Below are 6,929 nucleotides of genomic sequence, written 5' to 3' on the forward strand. Positions count from 1 at the left end.
ATCACTAGCACAGAGAGGCTGCTGCCTATGTACAAACTTGAAATCATTGGCCACTTGAATAAATGGAACACCAGTCACTTTAATAATGTTTACATACCTTGCATTACTCATCTCATATGTATAGGTATTATATACTATCTATTGCATTTTATCCTATGCCGCTCTGACATTGCTCATCCATATATTTATATATTTTTATTCCATTCCTTCACTTAGATTTGTGTGTATTAGGTATTTGTTGTGGAATTGTTAGATATTACTTGTTAGATATTGCTGCACTGTCGGAACTAGGAGCACAAGCATTTCGCTGCAATAAAAATAACATTTGCTAACCGTGTTTATGTGACCAATACAATTTTATTTTATTTTATTTTATTTGACATATTTTAACTTCTTTGGCAAATATGTCCTCTTGGCTCCAGGACCATCTCACAAGGAGTTTTCCCTTTGACAAAGCCTGCCTACTTTCCTTGACATCTTTAGGTTATTGTACCATCTTTAGGTTATTCTACCATCTTCCAGCATACCATCATGTTACTGTCCTCTGGAAAATGTGGTATGTGGTTCAGAACACTTGATAATAAATAGACCTTACCAAGACTGTACTGTATACATTATATGAAAGGACTAGAAAAAGTATTAATGTATTCAAAATATGAAAATAAGTTTGAAATGAGCTTGTTTGAACCCTGAGGTTTGTTAACCGTCACTGTCAGATTTTAAGGTTTTGAAGAGGCATAAAATAAATTCTCCCTATGTTGTAATCTCAAGCATTTCTAGTTGGGAAACGATTTCATCACTTGTGTCATGGATTTATATTGACTGAAATATGACACGTTTGGAAGTTGTGATCACCTGGATGATGCCTCCAAATAGTTGCGTTGACCATGGTCCGACTCTCCCTGGAGCCTTGCCATTTGGCAGATCCGTAAGAGAAGTAAATATTTGGAATCGAAAAGGATCTCAGGATTATTTGTCCGACATACTCCCAAAAAACAAACACTCTTTACACGTACAAACTTTGGCACTGTGACACGTGACATACTTGAACTTCAAAGTCAGTGAGTTGTCAGTGTACTTTAACATTAGTACTCCTTGCATGATGTAAACTCTGTAACTAACTTAAGTGGGTGTGTGTGGAATTATTATTCTATGGCTAATCATATTTTGTAATATATTCCATTGTATATCTTGTTCCATTTGATGTTGTGTGTTGACAATCGAGTGTGCATTTCCAAAAATGTCCCAACAACTTGGGAACCAAAGCAACAGGACAACATTCGTTTTTTTCTTTATAATCATCTGCAATTCGTAGATTTCAGAAATCTGCAGAGAAGTAAAACAATTTTTAAAAAGGTGAGGTACTGTCAGGCTTTTCCTCAAATTGTGTGCAACAAGATGAAGATATAAGACATTTCTGTTTTGTATTTTATTTACATTGTTATAATCTGCAATTAGTGGATTTTCATTTCTGTTTACACTTCAAAAAGTTGCATTGCATCCTCTTAGTCTTGTTGCAAAGTTTCCACTCAAAGTTGGGAATACGAGGACCACATCTACAGTTGAAGTCTGAAGTTTACATACACCTTAGCCAAACATTTTGAAATAGATCATTCTCTCTATCATTCTGACATTTCACATTCTTAAAATGAAAGTGGTGATCCTAACTGACCTAAGAAAGGGAATTTTTACTCTGATTAAATGTCAGGAATTGTGAAAAACTGAGTTTAAATGTATTTGGCTAAGGTGTATGTAAACTTCCGACTTCAACTGTAGAATTGCTGGGACATTATCATTCAATTGCATTTGACATCTCATGTTTTGTCTGAGAAAAACTTCACTGTTGTGCTACAGGTACTGCCTCCAAAGTGCAAACCAAGCGCTATGGGCACACTTTCTTGCTTCTAGGACAGGAACTTGTGAGAAAACAATGAATGATATGTGGGGAAAACAGATACCCAGACAGGTTAGATTAGAAGAATTGATTCAAAATGATTTACCTTCTAATTAAAAGTCTCCTTGTCCTGGTATGTATGAATGGTTGCCTTATTTGCACACTGGACCCTTTTAGAGTGCACAAAGGATATGTCCCTTGCACCCAAAAGTTTTTGTTCCCAATATGATCAAATAGTGTTGTGTGTATGGGCTGTCAATTTTTATTTATTTAACTAGCCAAGTCAGTTAAGAACAAATTCTTATTTACAATTGACGGCCTACCCCGGCCAAACCCTAATCCAGATGACGCTGGGCCAATTGTGCGACTCCCAATCACGGCCGGTTGTGATACAGCCAGGAATCAAACCAGGGTCTGTAGTTACGCCTCTAGCACTGAGGTGCAGTGCCTTAGACCACTGCGCTACTCGGGATCCCCTCTTAGGAGCATATACAAATAAAATCAGTTTTCGCTTCACAAACCAAACCGGTTTTTCCCCCCAGAAACAATGTTGCTGCATTACTTGCCTATTATCATTCTTCCCTGATGATTTGCTTCAGTATTTTTTCGCTTCTCTTGTTTGAACAGATGCCACCCCCCTCCAGCATGGCCCGATTGTTATAGTACTTACTTATTAGTACATTGAATTAACACTTTTTGTAACATTTTAGAGTACACCCAAGTAAGTTCCTTTTTGTTAACAAGCAACATCTAATAATATGATGTATAACTTTTCCCATGGACTATAATCAATGGGCATCTTTTGTCTGAATACAGGGAATGATATGAAAAAGGTTGTTGCATGCCATTCCCTGTATTCAGACAAAAGATGCCCATTGATTATAGTCCATGGGAAAAGTTATACATCATATTAGCTCAGTCTGTAGCCTCCAATACTGTTCAAACAGCATTTTAGCAGGATGTAACCTATTGGCAAACCAAATTACAATGAAGTCATGGCACAGCAGCTCAGTGCTAGAGGTGTCACTACAGACCCCGGTTCAATTCCAGGCTGTAAAACAACCGTCCGTGACTGGGAGTCCCACAGGACGGTACACAATTGGCACAGGTTTGGCCGGGGTAGGCCGTCTTTGTAAATAAGAATTTGTTGTTAACTGATTTCCCGAGATATAAATATATATATTTTTAAATAGTCAATGGGAAACAGATGACATTTTAGGAGCCGGTAAAATAAGTAAAATAAGAGTGGCTGACTGTTTTGCCAACAATAATTTCAGGGCGGATATGCAAAGTGTTGGCAGTCTTTAGGGCCAACACCCAATGACTGTTCTTTATAAATATTTGCCTAATTTTCCAGGCCACGAAAATAAGAGACTTTATTGGCCGACTTATCCATTTCCCTATGCATAACCTGTTATCTGACCGCTAATTCACTCCATGGAAGTTCTGTGTAAATACATGTCCTTGAGTCAAGCAGCAGGTGTTATCTGTAAATAAGGATGGATGCTCACAATGTGCTCGAAAAGCACCCGTGTTCTATTTCACCCAACTGTCCATCACAAGTTGTGAATGACACATAATCCAAAAGGTTGTTTGAAAAAATGTCCCTGAAACCACATATGGTGGCAATGAGCTTGAGCTATGACACCCTGGCATCCAGTCTCAACATGGCGTGATCCGTTTCTGAAGGTTAACTTGTGTGACTGTGAAACAAATGAACCTAAAAGCTTGATAACTGTCCCCTATAGAATACTGGTTATCTGCTATGCAAGGCCCTCATATGCAAGGGTTCCAAAATTGGGGAGTGTTGTCAAACTTTTTTTTTGTTGCTTTGGAGAGGGTTGTATGTTTTTTGGTGGGGGGGGGGCACAGGGGAGGGTAGTGCGTTTTTTCCCTGGTTTAAATTCACTCCGTAGGTACTATATAATTGCTTCCATCCTAGCCAAATTTCCTAATCTGCTTGCTTGCCCCTCCCCTATATCAAGCTGTTTTGTTACTTTCCTTATGCACTACGCTTTTCTCCGCAAATTTTTTTACTATACCACAGGTCAATATAGTCTACCAGTCTAACTGTCTATCCTTCCATCTCATTTGTCCAGATCTGCAGTAGGCTAACTAGCAATCATATCACACATAAAATCATTCAAAGCTGCATACATTTTCAATATGAATCCACAAGAACAAATAGCAATAGCTGAGAGGCAGCGGAGAGGCCAGATGCATTCTTACAATGGCGCTGGAGGGGGTGGCTGCCAGTTTATGAGCTCCTAACCAACTGTGCTATTTTGTGTGTTTTTTCACATTGTTCTTAACTTATTTTGTAAATAATGTTGCTGCTACCATCTCTTATGACCGAAAAGAGCTTCTGGATATAAGAACAGCGATTACTCACCTCTAACTGGACAAAGTTCTTTCTTTAATGAGTCCGACGTGAAGGATATAAAAACCGATGCTGGCACTAAGATCATACTGAACGAGCTGTTTAAGGCCATAAGCAAGCAAGAAAATGCTCATCCAGAAGTGGCGCCCCTAGTGGCCGGGTCACTTTAATGGAGGCAAACTTTTTACCATTTTACCTCATTTCTACCAGCATGTCACATGTGCAACCAGAGGAAAAAAACTTGAGACCACCTTTACTCCACACACAGAGACACATAAAAAGCTCTACCTCGCCCTCCATTTGGCAAATCTGACCATAATTCGATCTTCCTGATTCCTGCTTCCTACGCAAAAACTAAAGCAGGAAGTACTAGTGACTCGCTCAATATGGAAGTGGGCACATTTGCTACAACATTTGTCGTGACAAAATCAATTGTAAGCCTAGAGTTGAAAAAAGTCAATTAGATGGAAACACAACTCTTATGGGAAAATGTGCATGTTGTTTTTAATTCAGATTTTAGAATATTCACATGAAAATCTGTAGTCAATGGGATGAAAACCTAGCTATAGACATCCTAAAGACTCTCGCAAGTGCATTAGTCCAGTTTCACTGTGATTATACCTGCACATCATGGTTCACCAGCAGCCCCAAACATCTAATGAATAAGCTACCAGCCAAACAAGCTTGTAAAAATTGTGTTTAAACTCCCCCCTCACACTCATCTGGAGGTCAAGCATTTGTTGTCTCTGTAATGTGTCTATATCTATCTACACTTGAAGTCGGAAGTTTACATACACTTAGGTTGGAGTCATTAAAACTTGTTTTTCAACTACTCCACACATTTCTTGTTTAAAAAACTATAGTTTTGGGAAGTCATTTTTCCAATTGTTTACAGACAGATTATATCACTTATAATGAACTGTATCACAATTCCAGTGGGTCAGAAGTTTACATACACTAAGTTGACTTTGCCTTGTAACAGCTTGGAAAATTCCAGAAAATTATGTCATGGCTTTAGAAGCTTCTGATAGGCTAATTGACGAAATTTGAGTCAATTGGAGGTGCACCTGTGGATGTATTTCAAGGCCTACCTACAAACTCAGTGCCTCTTTGCTTGACATCATGGGGAAATCAAAAGAAATCAGACAAGACCTCAGAAAAAATCATTCTCTCTATTATTATTCTGACATTTCACATTCTTCTTCTTTCACACTCATCACCACTTTATTTTAAGTGACCTAAAACAGGGAATTTTTACTTGGATTAAATGTCAGGAATTGTGAAAAACTGAGTGTAAATGTATTTGGCTAAGGTGTATGTAAACTTCTGAGTTCAACTGTATGTAATTGTATATGTATTTATGTAAAGAAAATATGGACCACAATGCAATCCAGCAAATAAAATTAATAAATCAATCCAGACTGTGCAGAAGGCCATTTGATGAATGGAAGGACACATCATTGCAAAACACCAAACAGTTGAATGACATTCAGACATTGTCATGCCAAGCCTTTGATGCTGGGTAGGCCTACAAGGTAGGGAGGGATGTATTTTATGTTTGTCAAGATTGACATAGTCTTTATATAGTGGTGTTGAAAACGCAAACCATGATATTGAAGTGCCTGAAGTAGGTATGCTTTGTTTATTGGGTGTGTGATGCATTGGCACAGAAAGCTGTTGGTGGAAAATTTGTTGCATGTTTTTTTTATATATTCATAAATATGGAATCAAAATGTTGAAAATTTGATTTCCCCCCTTGCGAATCATTGTCTGCAGCTGGCTCTGACCGTAGTGTAATGAAACAGGCAGGGAGAGTGAGCTCGTCCATGGTGGTAGGTGAACCCTCAACCTTCTGGCTCGTAACCCTGCGTGGCATTGACTTTTCTACAAAAACATGCTGAACTGGCAAAGTCGATATCCCCATTTATAAACACAGGGCTTCTACAGTTACTGTTATTTTTTTGTCATAAACACTATGTTGATATAATTCCATGAGGGGAGAGGGTATGCAATTTATTTTACAGAACAAGGGAAGGGTCATGTGAAAATATTGTTTACATTGGGGAGGAGTGCACTATACAGTATAGACATACACTACCGTTCAAAAGTTTGGGGTTACTTAGAAATGTCCTTGTTTTTTAAAGAAAAGCATTTTTTGTCCCTTAAAATCATATCAAATTGATCCGAAATACAGTGTAGACATTATTAATGTTGTAAATTACTATTGCAGCTGGAAAAACAGACAGCTCACAAGTCCTCAACTTCATTAAATAGTGCCCGCAAAACACCAGTCTCAACGTCAACAGTGAAGGTGCAACTCCGGAATGCTGGCCTTCTAGGCAGAGTTGCAAAGAAAAAGCCATATCTCAGACTGGCCAATAAAAATAAGACTAAGATGGGCAAAAGAACACAGACACTGGACAAAGGAACTCTGCCTAGAAGGCCAGCATCCCAGAGTCGTCTCTTCACCGTTGACGTTGAGACAGGTGTTTTGTGGGTACTATTTAATGAAGCTGCCAGTTGAGGACTTGTGAAGTGTCTGTTTCTCAAACTAGACACTAATGTACTTGTCCTCTTCCTCAGTTGTGCACCGGGACCTCCCAATCCTCTTTCTATTCTGGTTAGAGCAAATTTGCACTGTTCTGTGAAGGGAGT

Source organism: Oncorhynchus gorbuscha, linkage group LG05, assembly GCF_021184085.1.
Source record: "Oncorhynchus gorbuscha isolate QuinsamMale2020 ecotype Even-year linkage group LG05, OgorEven_v1.0, whole genome shotgun sequence".
Classification (NCBI taxonomy): Eukaryota; Metazoa; Chordata; class Actinopteri; order Salmoniformes; family Salmonidae; genus Oncorhynchus; species Oncorhynchus gorbuscha.